Source organism: Delphinapterus leucas, chromosome 9, assembly GCF_059928025.1.
Source record: "Delphinapterus leucas isolate spDelLeu-1000000601 "Yukka" chromosome 9, BTC_Dleu_Yukka2, whole genome shotgun sequence".
In the NCBI taxonomy this organism is placed as follows: domain Eukaryota; kingdom Metazoa; phylum Chordata; class Mammalia; order Artiodactyla; family Monodontidae; genus Delphinapterus; species Delphinapterus leucas.
The window spans coordinates 10,264,106-10,281,073 of record NC_143137.1 but is presented as its reverse complement, the minus strand read 5'-3'; positions in this window follow the sequence as shown (position 1 = coordinate 10,281,073).

Below are 16,968 nucleotides of genomic sequence, written 5' to 3'. Positions count from 1 at the left end.
GAGTAGACGGTGAGAAGGCGGCCATCTGCAAGCCAGGAAGAGGCCTCTCACCAGGGACCAAATCTTCAGGCACCTTGGTCTTGTACTTTACAGCCTCTGGAATTGTGAGACCTAAATGTCTCTTGTTTAAGCTGCTCAGTCTATGGTATTTTATTATAGCAGCCAGAGCTACGACAGGTCCTCTAATGTCTGAGCCTCTTAGAGAGGGCATGTTTAAGCTACATCTCATGCCCACCTGTACCATCATCAGAAAAGAAATTATGTACCTGTTTAAGGATGTTTGCAAATTAATTTAAAATACTATAAAAATTGTCTTGGCATGCACCATGATGTCATTTACATGTCAGGGAAATTGTGTCCACTTAAAACTAAAATATTGACCAAACTGATTATAGGTGTTAAATAAGCTACTAAAAATGTAGCATCATGATGTTTACCTAGATGAAAATATTTTGAAGGTACAGAGGAAATATTTTACACTTTCAAAGTAACATTTCGATGACCATCAGTTTTTCACTGCTCAGCATTTGGTCACTGAATACTCACTCATTGATTTCATAAGGAGCTTAAGCCTATCTATACATAAAGATTCACGTCACCTTACACAGGGATCTACAAGTGCAAATATGTACACTTATGCAGTTCTGGGAAGCCTTTCTGATTTGCTGGGCTAAAGATTATGCCAGTCGTTCAATTGCTAATGCTGAATTTATGTAATGCAAAAACTGCCATTAAGTTTGGAGGCTAAGAAGAAGAGACAGCATCGTTTCACATAAACATTGTCTCAGCGTCCTCCGGCTGCTTTCAGGGACATATTTTTCTGCATATTTAAAGTTTATAGCAGACCATGAGGATCAGAGTTTCTTTTCATATTCAAACTTTATAGCAAAGTCACAACTACCTATTAATATAGCAGCTGTAATGTATTTCTAGTTAAGCTGTCATAAAGTCTATGACTTTTCACATCATCACTTTTGAAGGTCGGTACCACAGAGAAAAAAGCCATTTGTACTGGACCGCCATGGTGGTTTGTAATATACATGGTAATAAATATCACAATATATTTCATTTTTATATGTTTTTGGTGAAGAGGTAAAAGTGCATCTTCTACAGTTGTTTTTCAGAAATTGCTCATATGTTGGGAATGAGGGTAAAAGAGACTGATGCTAAAATTATTTATCAAGACATTACCACTCTTCACTCACACCACAGCTGAAATGAGAAGGGGATGCCAATGATATTTCATTTACAGTATTGATTTCCAGAGCCCACCCTATGAAAGTACTGAATGTGTATTCAAGATAAATGTGAGAAAATGTAGATATTCTGACGGTCATGGTTTTTTATTTTTATTATTCTGATCATTTATATCCTTTTGAAATGTAATTGAAAATGTCTCTAAGACGTCATTTCACTGCTTTCATGTGGTGCTTGAGATTTGCGAGTGCCCTGGAAATGTTTAAATGCTCACAGATATTAGTGTGTATATACAAATATATATATTTTTTACACAAGTATAGTTTCTTATAGTAATAAAGATTCCCGAGAATAATGCTGTTCGGTTTACTTAAGATGGATGACCGGGGAGAGGTGTAAATAAAGGTCTCCTCCCTAGCTTTCCCTGTTTTGCTCCCGTTTGGTTTTCCCCTTGAATTGGTGCTTAATCACACTCACCCTTAGGCTGAAATCACACTTGTCTGTCAGCTAAGCCAATCCTCTTACTTTTACCATGACAACTGCTTATGCACAGTCAGTCCTGATATCCTGCTTTATTCTTCATTGCCATGAACATCTATTAGTATGAGAAGACTGATCTTCATAAACAAGACCGCGATGAACACACAAATCAGATCAGTGCGGGAACGCAGGAAGGCACGGGAGGGCGGGATGCTCCGGTGAGTTTGTGGGCTTTACTCCCACTCGCCCTTCTCTGAGCCAGATCAAACTGCTCCCAAACCCCACTTCCTTGTTCTCGTCTTCTAGCCCCAAGTGTGAAGCACCCAGCGTGCAGGGACCTTATCTGGGTCTGAGAATGGAGGCAACCATTCTGATCTCTTCCCCATTTCCCTTCTCCCTCTCAACTCCCAAATCAGGCGCCTGCACTTATTCACATTTCTTATTTCTAAGTTTTCAGGGTTTCTTTTATTAAGAATGACAGACAGTAAGCAGCAATGCTCTTACCCTTAAAGAAGAATCAAGAAGTCCCAACATGCTTACATATAGTTTCAATAGTTATCAAAACTTTGTATCATACAACAGAGATTAATGCTGCCTACAGATGAAGACACATCACTGCTGATGTCAGCAGTTTCTGTGTGACCTTGGAATATTCATTTCACTTTCGATTAGCGCAGTCCATTCATGTATGACTTTGCGTATATACTGATACAAAACAAGGGAATAATAAAGATAGAAATACACTTCCCTACTTACAATTTTAGAAGTAGTGTGAGGTTTTCAGCCAAGTACAAGAAGTTCATCACATAAGAATATACACTTTTAATAACTAGGATTTTAGAAATAAAGAATTGAGTTGTGTATTTCTAGTTTGTGAAATGAGAGATTTGCAGTGCAATATGTCTATGCCTATGTGTATGTACATATGTGTGCATGTATTTACGTGTATCGAGGAAGAATACATGAGATATACCCTCACCTTTCCCATACATAAGCTTTACGGGTATTATTTTCAAAATTGGAATTTACCCGTGTTACTTCTGAGTGCATCATCAGGAAATCACACGATGAATGCAGCCAAATTCAGTATCTGAGTAGCAAGGCAGGACCTACTCCAGAGGTGAAAAATTAACGGCATGGAAAATTAAATCTATTACAGCTCATTGATGTGATTAACTTTATCATGTATGTAGTTATCCAGTATAATTTTGTCCGTCTTTTTTTTTTTTTTTGCGGTACGCGGGCCTCTCACTGTTGTGGCCTCTCCCGTTGCAGAGCACAGGCTCTGGACGCGCTGGCTCGCGGGCCCAGCCGCTCCACGGCATGTGGGATCTTCCCGGACCGGGGCACGAACCCGCGTCCCCTGCATCGGCAGGCGTACTCTCAACCACTGCGCCACCAGGGAAGCCCTATTCAGTATAATTTTGAACACTGAGATTACATATAGTAGAATTTTCATTTTAGAAATGCATTTAAAATGCAATTTAGTCAAAACTTCACAGGCAATCCACAAGAGACAATCCACCTGCTGAATTAGTACAGATCATCTCTTTCTTTAAAAAAATAAAACAAACTTAAGTTAAAAAATAGTTTTTCCAGTTTTACTGAGAAATAATTGACATACATCACAGTATAAGTTTAAGGGGTACAGCACAATGGTTTGATTTACATATAGTGTGAAATGATTACCACAGTAGGTTTAGTCTTTATTTATCAGATGAATATACAGCTTGACAAGCTAAGAGGGATACAGTAGGGACAGCCAATAATCCTTGAGAAAATTCTCTACAGGTTGTTACTTGATTGATTAATTCATTAGTATTGCTTGTTTGACCATTATTGGTGTGTTTCAGTTACAGTGTCTTTCTCAGGCTATGATCAGAAGGCATGATGTAGCAGTACCATTTACTAAACAAACAAACAAATGAATCAAAACAAAACCCTAGGGGCCTTAGTTGAATTCAGGATATGAGTTGTTAAATATTTTGGCTTTTCCTCCCTCTCACAATGTAATGTAATGACATTAGGGTCTACCAGTAGACTTATATTGCCCTCTACTTATTGTTGTAACCAGAACCTCCAGTACTGGGTTTGAATAGAAATGGTGAGAGCAGGCACTCTTGTTTTGCTCCTGTTTCTACCCCGAGAACATTCAGTCTTACACTATCACATATGATGTTAGCTGTTGGCTTTCCATAGGTCTCCTTTTTCAATTTGAGAAAGTTTTTCTATTTCTAACTTGCTGAGTGTTTATTTGTGGAACTTTGTTCAGTTTTTTTTTTCTTTAGTACTTCAGTCAAATAATTTTTAACTTTAATATCACAATTTGGTGAATCACATTGATTGATTTTCTAGTGTTAAACCAACTTTGTATTCTAGAGTGAATCCTAATTGGTCATAATGAATTGCTTTAAGAAATGTATCTTTGGATTTAATTTGATAAAATTTTAAAATGATTTTGTGGCTTTTCATTGTAGATAATAGTCTGAAGTTTTCTTTCAGTTTTTGTCTTGTTTTGATATCAGGGTAAATGCTGTCCTCATAAAATGAATTGGGAGATATTTCCTCCTATTCTTGTCCCTGAATAAGTTTTCGTAGAATTGGGATTATTTCTTTCATAAGTGTTTGGTAGAATTCAACAGATAAGACCTGTGAATCTAGAATTTCCTTTGTTGAAAAATTTTTTTTTTTGGTTCTTTTTCTTTTTTTAAAAATAAATTTATTTATTTTATTTATTTATTTTTGGCTGCATTGGGTCTTCGTTGCTGCCCGGGGGCTTTCTCTAGTTGCGGTGAACGGAGTCTACTCTTCATTGCGGTACGCGAGTTTCTCATTGCAGTGGCTTCTCTTGTTGCGGAGCACGGGCTCTAGGCTCACAGGCTTCAGTAGTTGCAGCACACGGGCTCAGTAGTTGTGGCTAATGGGCTCTAGAGCGCAGGCTCAGTATTTGTGGTGCACGGGCTTAGTTGCTTCACGGCACGTGGGATCTTCCCGGACCAGAGCCTGAACCCGTGTCCCCTGCATTGGCAGGCGGATTCTTAACCACTGCACCACCAGGGAAGGCCCTGTCGAAAGATTTTAACCACAAGTTCATTTAAGACTATTCAGGTTACCTACTTCATCTTAAGGGAGATAGGTAGTTTGTGTCTTTCAAGGAAATTGGCCATTTCATCTGTTTTCAAATTTACTGGTATACAGCTGCTCATGATATTTATTATCTTTTAATATCTATACAATTAGAAGTGAAGTGTTTGTGATGTTAGAATAAGCACGTTAATTCCTTATTTTTTTTCAGATGTGTTACTAGCAGTTTCTCAATTTTAATAATTTTTTTAAAGGAACCAACTTTTGATTTAATTGATTTTTCTTATTGTTTTTCCATTTGTTTGATTTCTAGCCTTATATTTTGTATTTCCTTTCTTCTACTTGCTTTGGGTTTAATATTCTCTTCTTTTCCTAGTTTCTTAGAGTGGAAGCTTAGGTCATTGATTTGAGATCTTTCTTATTTTTAGGGTAAGCATTTATTGATGTGATCTCCCTTGAAAGCACTATTTTAGTCGCAGCTAACAAATTTTATGTGCTATGGTTTCATTTTCTTTCAGTTCAAGATATTTTTTAATTTTCTTGGATTTCTGCTTTGATCCATGTATAATTTAGAAATATGTTGTTTATTTTCCCCATTTGGGGATTTTTTTCTATATCATTGATTTTTAGCTTAATTTCATTTTGAATAGCAAATACTTTGTATGTTTTCAGTCATCTTAAATGTATTGAGCCTGGTTTTATGGTGCAGTATAGGCCCTACTTTGGTGAATGTTACAATATAATTGAAGGTCTAATATATCTATTTTGGGGTGGAGTTAGCCATAAATATCAATTAGGTCAAGTTGGTTAATAGAGTTGCTAAAGTCTTTTATAGTCTTACTGATTACCTCTCTACTTTTTCTGTCAAATACTGAGAGAATAGTGTTGAAATCTCCAACTAAAATTGTTGACTGGTCTATTTCTTTGTTCAACTCCACCAGTTTTCATGTTCCCTCATTTATTTGGAAGTTATGCTTTTTGGATACAAACACACTTCTGATTTTTATATCCTCCTGATGAGTCAATCTCTTTATCATTGTGAAACATCTCTCTTTATTCCTAGTAATATTCCTCTTTTAAAATCTACTTTATCTTATATCAGTTTTGTCACATCCTTTTACTTTTATCCTCATTTTGTCTTATATTTAATTTTTTTCTTTATTTCCCCCAGTCTAATTATTAAGGTGAAACTGACATACAGCACTGTGTAAGTTCAAGGTGTACAGCATATTGATTTGACATACATACACCATGAAATTATTACCACAATAAGTTTAGTGAACACCCATCATTCATACAGGTACAAAAGAAAAAAAACAGAAAAAAATGTTTTTTCTCTTGTGATGAGAACCCTTATGATCTACTCTCTGAAAAACCTTCAAATATACCAGACAGCAGTGTAAATTTTGTTTCTTGTAGACAACATATAGTTGTTTTTAGCTTTTTAATTCTAACAATTTCTGATTTTTATTCAGTGTTATTTATATTTAATGTTAATTTAAATATCACTATGGTTTGATTTAAATCTTCAAGTTTATTGTTTATATATGCCCCATATGGTCTTTGTTCCAGTGTTTCTCTTGTCTTCTCTTGTATTAATTTTTTTCTTATGATTTCATTTTATTTCTACTTTGTGCCTTATTAGCTACACCTCATTGTTTTCTTTTATTAAAGTTGTTTCTTCAGGGATCTTAATACACATCTTTAACTTGAGTCTACCTCCAAATAATATTGTATCACTCCACAGTAATGTAAGAAATTTGCATAAAATTACTCCCATTTCCTCTCCCTCCTATCTTTTATGTTATCATTGACACACATTTTACTTCTAAATATGCTAAAATACCTGGTATACATTGTTATTATTTTTGCTTTAATTAGTAGGATTTGAAGATTTGCTTATAACTTTTTGAGGTTGCTCTACTTTTCATTTTCTGAAGTCATACCAGAGATCCTCTTAGTAACTTCTTAATAGTCCCTGATCAAGAAGTATCCAGACAACCACATTTGCTCTAACCTGTTGCACTTATTTCTAATTTGTAATATTTTTTGTATTAAGCCATCATTCAATAATTGAATCACTTGCTTAAATAATATCTACATAGATATTTAATATATGCATTTTGCTCTTCTGAAGATTATTCTAGAATTGCTTTTTTCTATATGTTTTTAAAATGTTTCCTAAGTTATAATATGGTTGATTTTATATGGTTATAATTATGATTTTATAATATGGTTAATTTTATCATATTTTGCATAAGGTTAATTATAAACTAAAGCCTACTCCAACAATTCTGCGTATTTTTTTTCTAATCTATCATGACACCGAGTTTAACCTATTCCTATGAAGTTGTTGAAATATTTTAACAATTGCCATTTTTGAGCAGTTTTGTTTTTGTTGTTATAAGAGCATAACCAGAATGTTCAAATAATTGAATTAGAACTAAAATACTTATGTGCTGCTATCAGGTAAGTATCATGGAAGAGATATTTTTAGGAATTTAATGCTTGAGTATAAATTTATATGATTTTAGCTCTATGAAAAGTGAACTAATTTCTCCAGAAGCGCTGAGCACATTGATTTGAAAATTTGTACCATATCCACCAGCACCTGCAGTAAAACACTTCATTGTATAAAAATCAAGAAAAACATTACCTGAACCTATGTTTAAATGAGGTGATTTTTCATTCAAACTGTAGCCTGGCTGTAAAAACCTAGGGGTCACATTTACAATAGCATTCTAGATCAGGATTTAGTTCAAATAAAGACCCTAGTTATATCTGGGCATCCTGTCAAACTGACCATGAATAATGTAAACCTCTTTTATTTTCAATATTTAATATTTTTAAGGTAGATTATTTTCAGGGCATTCTGAGCTAGTATGGCAGCAGGCATATCAACATTTCATGAAATATAATACAAAGATTAATTCTATTACATCCGAATCTAATTCTCCTAGGTATATGAAAATCACATAGGGATGGCTCTATAGTTTCAGGCTCATAAAATTGCTATAGGAGGCCATAGATTGGCTCTGTGAAGTTCACTTTGCCCCCAGGAGAAACCATGAAGAGAAACAGGATTCAAAATATGCTGTGTGTGGTACAGAGAATTAATGCAGCAGGAAAAAAAAAATCCCACTTTAAGCTCAAATTTAGCTTCACAGTAGCAAAGAGTACAATGCATGAATAAAAATTAGATATTCATAGTGGCTAAAAATATGACTGTTAGTCTCTCCAAAGATAACTATCAGTGTAAGTAGCAATTAAAATGTAAAAGAAGAGTAGTATTTACATCAGAATTTAAATATAGTATTTGGAAATCTTTAGGGGCCAAGAGGGAGGAGAATACTCATTATGTCTAGTCTTCTTGCTTGTATTTGACTAATTCCTCATTAGAATTGTTTTTTCTGCCTCTGGGGACCTAATAGTAGGTAGGAGGGATAGCATTTCTGGCCCTTTCATACTCTAATGAGTAGGAAGGAAGGACAATGTAATAATTTTCCTCTAAAGTGATAATGAATTTTGTTACTGTTAAGAAATTTGTAGGTGTGGTTCAATTTATGTGCTATCATGGGACGTTCCTTTGACACTATTAAAACCTGTTAGGTTTCTTTTTATTTTATTTTAAGGTTTAGACATATGTACTTATTCAGTCTTTGTTTCCACTAAATGCAATTTGAGGATATAGTTCCTGATCCTGTGTCCTAAGTTCCAGCAAAGGTGAATCATTTTCCCTGTGCTTCTCCCTCTTGATGCTTCTGCTTAAGCCATTCTTTTTTTGTATCTCTGCCTTTAAACTCTTCTCTCCGCTCGAAGTCCTTCATGGAGTCCTTCTTAATACTTCCAAGCATGAGGCAAAGGGGGAAATTCTCTCCATAATTCTCCAAGGCACACTTTTGTGACATTCTATTATAATTCTAATTTCATTCTAGTAGAAATTCTGTTTTTCTATCTACTACAGTGTTTAACACATAGCATGAACTCAATGAATACATTTTGCATGAATGCTAAATAAATCAGTAAAGTAACACAGAGAGAAAGAATAACCTTAAGACTATATGGGCAGAAAGCACTTCTTACAGTTTCTCAGCCGCTTTTTGAACTAGTATTAAAATTTTTCTTCAGTGCCATAAAACCTAGGCAAAATGTAAGTGCTTATGGCTTAGTTCTGAAAGGTAATTGTCTTATGCTTTTGGACTGCGATAACAAAATACCACAGACTGGATAGCTTATAAACAATAAAATGTTATTTCTCACAGTTCTGGAGTCTGAAAGTCTGAGATCAAGGGATCAGCATGTTCATGTTCTGGTGAGAACCTGCAGTTATCACTTCTCAAAGGCCCCACCTCTTCATACTGCCATCTTTGGGGGTTAGGATTTCAACATATGAATGTATGGGGGACACAAACTTTTGGACCACAGCAGAAAGGAATTTTAAATATAAAAGCAATGACAGAATTCTAAAGAAAAAAATATATACTTGCATTTATGAAAAAATTCAAAAATTATTTAGATTGATATGTCATAAAATAAAGAAAAAAAACAGATTGGGAAATATTAGCAATAAATATGATAATAAGATAATATCCTTAACATAAAAAGCATTCTCAGAGTTGACTTAGGAGATTCAGCTTTACACCTGAGCCATGGACACACTGCGGCTGTGGACAGGGGATAGACCTTCATTGGGCACCTTTTTGGGGTTCAAAGGGACATCTGCTTTCCCAGAAGTGCAAGGATTCAAAAATAAAGCCAGAGGTTTTTAGGAAGTAGGAATGAATTCTGAAAATAAAATCAATAATTTCCCACCACAGTGAGATTGTGATTGATTTCTATTATCTTTCCTATTCTTTATCCAGTTTTCCAGTTTTTCTATAATAACCATGAATTATTACTTTTATGATCAGAAAAATAATTCTGTGGGTATATATTATTTTTTAGAAATAAAGTCCACTTTGTTGCCTGTGAGCTGGCTCCAAGGGCTTCTGCAGGAAGGGGAGGGTTTGTCCCTTTAGTGTAACAGAGCCCAAAACAAGGTGCCTCACAAAACACCCAACTGAGGGCTGTTCAGTTGAGCTGAGGGTCTCACCATTTCCAGTACCTGCTCAGAAGGGTCGCCAATATTCCTGCTGTTCTCACTAAGCAGCATTCAGGAAATCTGCATTTCTTAGAGAGATACATTTTAGGATAGAAAATGCAGAGAGCTGCCCTCAAAGCAAACAGCTGACAGGAAGGAATTTCAGAACTTTGGGCAGATGAGAGGGCCTTTTATTAGAGAGGATCAGGGGTGGGGTCCTAGGTGGGGAAAGACAGTAAATACTGAGGAATGTCGGGGTCTCAGTGCCAAAAAATAAAAATAAAAAGGGAAATGCAGAGGAATCATGGGCTAAAGTATCGGAATTTATTGTTACCTTTGCTTGAAAGAAAGGACTTCAATGAAATAACATAAAAATAGATGTGGAAAATCCTTCCTCATATTGTTGGGAAAAGGCCTTATCTTGCAAAGAACATGTGGAATTGTCTGTATCATTAGCCAGCTGTGTGCACGTGTGTGTGTGGGGGGTGTGCACAAGCCACTTAAACTTTGGGGCATTAATTTCTTCATTCGTGCAAATCGTGTTAGATCATCTTGAGGTGGGTCCTCTCCAGCTCTCAAATTTCTGAAATTCTAAATCATATGTATCAGGTTTCTGTTCTCTTAGTTTCTCCTGTGATGAATAGTGAGTAGACACGGAAGAAATCATTTTCTAGGGTGGTGCCATCTATGTTAAAGGCATCTTTCCTTGAACTTGTCACTGAGTCAATACCAAAAATAATTCAGAGAGCTTTTAACTTTCAGTTTTCAAGTCTTTGGGCCCATAAACCTCTGAGTAAAGTAAGCAATTTTTAGAGATAAGGCAAATGTTACCTTTGCTAGACAAAATTCAGGCAACTTTTCAAATATTGCCCTTCCAGGTCTGCACTCTGACCTTATTTCAAGCTAACCAGATGGTGCTGTCACCATTTTCATTAGAATACCTATTACTGTAGCCCAAGACCTCGGGTAGCTCATGGCTCTGGGATAGGATTTTATGAGCATTTTTGCCCATACTTACTATTTGGGTAGCAGTAATGTAGTTTTTTTTTTAAAATTTCATTTAGATATAGATATACCTACTCAAGTGTTATTCAACAGCATAATTAAAAAATATATATATATTTTTAATCAGCCCTGATACACTGGGAATCATAATTAAGCACCATTATCTTAAAGAAGTTTTATAATTTTTTCAGGCTATTTAAAGAAAAGTGGTAACAAGTTTATAAACATGGTTCTAAATCTAGAATGATCTTGAAAAATAAATTTATTCTCTTTAATCATTGATGTATGGAAAAGGTATACCTTTGATCAACTTTTCCATTTTCTTTATTTAAGGAAGCTTTTCTTATACCTCAGTTTTTTTATAATTACCTTCACAATGTTTGACATGGTCTCACCCTATTATTATTTTTATATTTTTAGAAGATTCTTTTTTCAATTTATTTTAATAATAAACTTTATAATTTCATGAATAAAAAACTGCCTTCTTGTGATATATATATATATAAAGTAAGCAGAAAAATACATGTGTAACCAAAATATGTTATACATGTATAACCAAATACATACATGTATAACAAAGCATACTAATTATTGACTTTTAAAAATTTAAAAATAAGTAAAACAAAGCAATAATGCATGTAATTAATGTACAGAATTTCTGAGCTGCAAATTAGTTCTTCAATGAAAGAAGTGAAGAAAAATAGGGTTTGTTGGTCACTAGTAGTTATATAGTACATTGTCACTTTGAGATGAAAATGAGGTGTAAAGTTAATTATGCACAGCTATTTTTAAATTTTTAATATCAACCAGCATTATCTATGTAGTAGAAAAACATAAAACATATTTAGTCATTCCTCCAAAACTAAAAGTTAATTCTTAATCGTAAGATATAAGTTGTTTTTATTCAATAAACTTTTATTTCCGGAAGCCATCTGAAAGGCTGTTCTGGATCTGGTCCTCAGACATGTGGTTATTTAATAACTCCCAGTTTTGTAAGTATCATTTCAGAATGTTTAGGATATTTGCAACAATTTTTTCAGATAAGAAGTAGGTAATTCAATTATATTTGTTAATTGGAAGACTGATGAATGTATTGAGAGGGTTTACAACTAGAGTTCTCTTTTTTTTTTTGAGCCAGGTACAGCACTCACAATCCTGTAGGATAGTACTCTTGTTCATACCACGTTATTGAATCTCAGAGAGGTGACATGACACACGTGGGCTCCCATAGCTGTGCGTCTCAGCCAAAACCAGAATAGAATCCTAGTAGACTGCCAAGGCTATCTTATAATAGCTCAGCTCGGCTAGCTCTGAAGAAGCTGTAATGGACTCCGAGACTTCACCCCTGCCCTCATCTTCTTAAAGCACATGGTCTTGGGTTCCAGCAGTGCCTGGAAGTAGATGACCTTGACCTCTCTCTGGTCATCTAATCTTGATTGGCTGAGGCCTGCTCTGAAAACTCCAAGACAGGATTTGCTGACTCCAAGACAGAAAACTGGCACGAGTTTATGAATATGTGTATTAAGTTAACGTATACTTATATGAAAAATTGTTTGTTTTCCTATAAGGGTATAATCTCTAAAGGTTTGTTATCCTGATTCCCAGTAACTGGAAAGATACTTTATACATTCATCCTTAAAATTGCATGTTTAGAAGAAATTTCTTCCCCAAGTATCATCTGTATTAGTGCTTGGTTACTGATTTATTGCGTGTAATAGTATTTAAGGTACAGTTGGGGTCACTAATACTGGAATAAATGTCACCAATTCCCTGATTTGAAAAATCACAGGCTTTTTAAAATTAAAACCTTAAAAAAATCTGCTAAAGAAATCATGTAAATGAGTAAGCCCATCCTATGCTTTTTTCAAAATACAGTAACTTTTATAGAGAAGTCAGGGAAGACTTACCTGAAAATTCGTAGACTATAAATGTATACATATATGTCTTTAAAAATGTCAAATAGTTAAAAATTACAATATACTAAAAACTTTACTTGGCAAGTCAAACATGAGATGTTCCACATACATGATTGTCTATAACAGAAAGCACAATAAGCATCAAAATATTTTAGCCTAAAATATTAACTATTTTCTCTCTGAAATATGAAATGTCTATGGATTCTTCAACAGAAGTCTGGACTAAAGTTCATTTTTCTCTTTTTGCCTCAAATTTATAATTATTGTTATGTGCATGATATTTTTTCACTTTCTATAAAATATTGATAAACTTAGGGATACTAAATTGTATAATTCTTTTTTTGCCCCTATTAAATAGCCCCAGAATGTCACATTGTTTGAGTTAAAATGCCTATTTTTATGATTATGTAATATTTTTAGAGTATAGCAAGTAATACGAATATATTTGCAGCCAACACAGAGTTTAAGAAGAAGAGTCATTACTGATATAGTTGGCACCCCCTGTTCTCCCTCATCCCATGAGCTTTCTTACCAGATATAACCATTACCAGGATGTTATGTTGGTCACTCTTTTGCATGCTCTTATATTTTTAGGGTATGTGTGTGGACCCATAAACACTATATAGTGAAGCGCTGCAGCTCTTTTTACTTTAATAAGTATGTGACATCACCCTGTTTATCATTCAGCAACTTACTGTTTTTTGCCCTGAATTACATTTTTGGGGCTTGTCCATGTTTCTTCACCTAGCTGTCCATCGAGGGTTAGTAAAATATAGCCTGCATGCCAAATCTGTACCGCTGCCTGTTTTTGTAAATAAAGTTGTATTAGAATAATAGCCCTGGAATCTAGCCTGGCTTATCCATTGTCTATGCTGCTTTTGTGCTATAACAGCAGAGTTGAGTGGTTGTGACAGAAACTCTACGAACTACAAAGACTAAAATCTTTCTTATCTATCGGGTCTTTCATAGGAAGAGTTTGCTGACTGCCACTCTAGATCATTCCACTTGTTTGTTGTATAATAGTGTAGTGTATGAATATAATGTAATTATGAACTTTATTTAGTTTTCCTCCTCTTGCTAGGCAATTATACTTTTTTCCGATGTACATGTTTCCAGCGTCTTTGCTTTTCTCTGTAGCTCCTGCCTTTCTTTCACAGGTTGTCTAGTTTGATGATTCTAATTTTGTATGGGATGGGAAATTATACAACTAGGCTTATCTACACTGAGTGTAAAAGATGGGTGAAAAAATGTTGAATGAGAATTTTGGAAATTCTCCTCCATACTCCATGTGTTACTTTAGGGCATGTTTTGCAGCATGGTGTTCTTGTTTTCATCTTTATTTCTAACACTCAGCTGTAGCCCTGATTGGTAAGGTTTCTTCTGGGGCAGTGAGGTGCTCCTGTATTTATATGCAACCAAACCTGGCAGAGGCTATGGAAAGTGTGCAACTGAAGGTGTGTAGGCTGATCCTCAGCACATAACCCATTGCTCTTGGCACAGTCTGAACTCCGCTATAGAAAAAAAGACAACGGTGTGCCCTTCAAGAGAAACCAAGGAAATACTAAGACAGATGCCCAGCCAAAACATGTCTCGAAATGCATGACAGATTGCTTTTGGGACTGAAAAGAGAGAAGTTAATGCTGAAAAAAATCCTTCACCTCTTCTTGAAGGGGTCAAGGGAATGAAATACACCTGCCTGCTGGTAAACATGTATAGCAAGACGCTTCCATCTATCATTGCATGGTCTGAGAGGCAGCAACGCTGTTCTGACTTCAGAATCTTGAATTTCCTAAATGAGTTCTCTACTAGAATATCACAAGCTGTTCTATTAAATCAGTTTCAGGAGTCGTAAGCAGGATTTGTATTAAAATGATCGTACATCTATCATTACACTGTAGGGAAAAAAAGGGATACTGGATAAAGGAGAATGCATGGGGCATCCCCACACCTGAATTTATTCTATTTTTCAACTTTCCCCTAATACAAGTGATTCTTAATGTAGGCTGAAGCCGTCCATTTAAGCATGACTTATTCATGCTCAAAAAAATGACTCATATAGGCAACGAATGAAATGCTGAACTCCCTACTCCTATAGCTTGACATCCTTGCATTACAGATTACTGATGGTTTAAAGCAGCAGGATTGACTATATGGAGGATCAGCCAGAAAGCCAAGACAGATCAGTGACAGCCACGATGATTTTTTAATCTTTATTTTTAAATTAATTTATTTATTTTTTAACATCTTTATTGGAGTATAATTGCTTTACAATGTTGTGTTAGTTTCTGCTTTATAACAAAGTGAATCAGTTATACATATGTTCCCATATCTCTTCCCTCTTCCGTCTGCCTCCCTCCCACCCTCCCTATCCCAGCCCTCTAGATGGTCGCAAAGCACCGAACTGATCTCGAGCTGATCTCCCTGTGCTATGCGGCTGCTTCCCACTAGTTATCTATTTGACGTTTGGTAGTGTATATATGTCCATACCACTCTCTCACTTTGTCACAGCTTACCCGTCCCCCTCCCCATATCCTCAAGTCCATTCTCTAGTAGGTCTGTGTCTTTATTCCCGTCTTGCCCCTAGGTTCTTCATGACCTTTTTTTTTTTCTTAGATTCCATATGTATGTGTTAGCATACGGTATTCGTTTTTCTCTTTCTGACTTACTTCAATCTGTATGACAGACTCTAGGTCCATCCACCTCACTACAAATATCTCAATTTCGTTTCTTTTTATGGCTGAGTAATATTCCATTGTATATATGTGCCAAATCTTCTTTATCCATTCATCCGTTGATGGACACTTAGGTTGCTTCCATGTCCTGGCTACTGTAAATAGAGCTGCAATGAGTATTTTGGTACATGACTCTTTTTGAACTATGGTTTTCTCAGAGTATATGCCCAGTAATGGGATTGCTGGGTTGTATGGTAGTTCTATTTTTAGTTTTTTAAGGAATCTTCATACTGTTCTCCATAGTGGCTGTATCAATTAACATTCCTGCCAACAGTGCAAGAGGTTTCCCTTTTCTCCACACCCTCTCCAGCATTTACTGTTTGTAGATTTTTTGATGATAGCCCTTCTGACAGGTGTGAGATGATATCTCATTGTAGTTTTGAGTTGCATTTCTCTAATGATTCATGATGTTGAGCATTCTTTCGTGTGTTTGTTGGCAATCTGTATATCTTCTTTGGAGAAATGTCTATTTAGGTCTTCTGCCCATTTTTGGATTGGGTTGTTTGTTTTTTTGATATTGAGCTGCTTGAGCTGCTTGTAAATTTTGGAGATTAATCCTTTGTCAGTTGCTTCATTTGCAAATGTTTTATCCCATTCTAAGGGTTGTCTTTTGGTCTTGTTTATGGTTTCCTTTGCTGTGCAAAAGCTTTTAAGTTTCATTAGGTCCCATTTGTTTATCTTTGTTTTTATCTCCATTTCTCTAGGAGGTGGGTCAAAAAGGATCTTGCTGTGATTTATGTCATAGAGTGTTCTGCCTAAGTTTGCCTCTAAGGGTTTTATAGTGTCTGGCCTTACATTTAGGTCTTTAATCCATTTTGAGTTTATTTTTCTGTGTGGTGTTAGGGAGTGTTCTAATTTCATACTTTTACATGTAGCTGTCCATTTTTCCCAGCACCACTCATTGAAGAGGCTGTGTTCTCCACTGTATATTCTTGCCTCCTTTATCAAAGATAAGGTGACCATATGTACATGGGTTTATCTCTGGGCTTTCTATCCAGTTCCATTGATCTATATTTCTGTTCTTGTGCCATTACCATACTGTCTTGATTACTGTAGCTTTGTAGTATAGTCTGAAGCCACAGAGCCTGATTCCTCAAGCTCCGTTTTTCTTTCTCAAGATGGCTTTGGCTATTCAGGTCTTTTGCGTTTCCATACAAATTGTGAAATTTTTTGTTCTAGTTCTATGAAAAATGCCAGTGGTAGTTTGATAGGGATTGCATTGAATCTGTAGATTGCTTTGGGTAGTAGAGTCATTTTCACAATGTTGATTCTTCCCATCCAAGAACATGGTATATCTCTCCATCTGTTTGTATCATCTTTAATTTCTTTCATCAGTGTCTTGTAATTTTCTGCATACAGGTCTTTTGTCTTCTTAGGTAGGTTTATTCCTAGATATTTTATTCTTTTTGTTTCAATGGTAAATGGGAGTGTTTTCTTAATTTCACTCTCAGATTTTTCATCATTAGTGTATAGC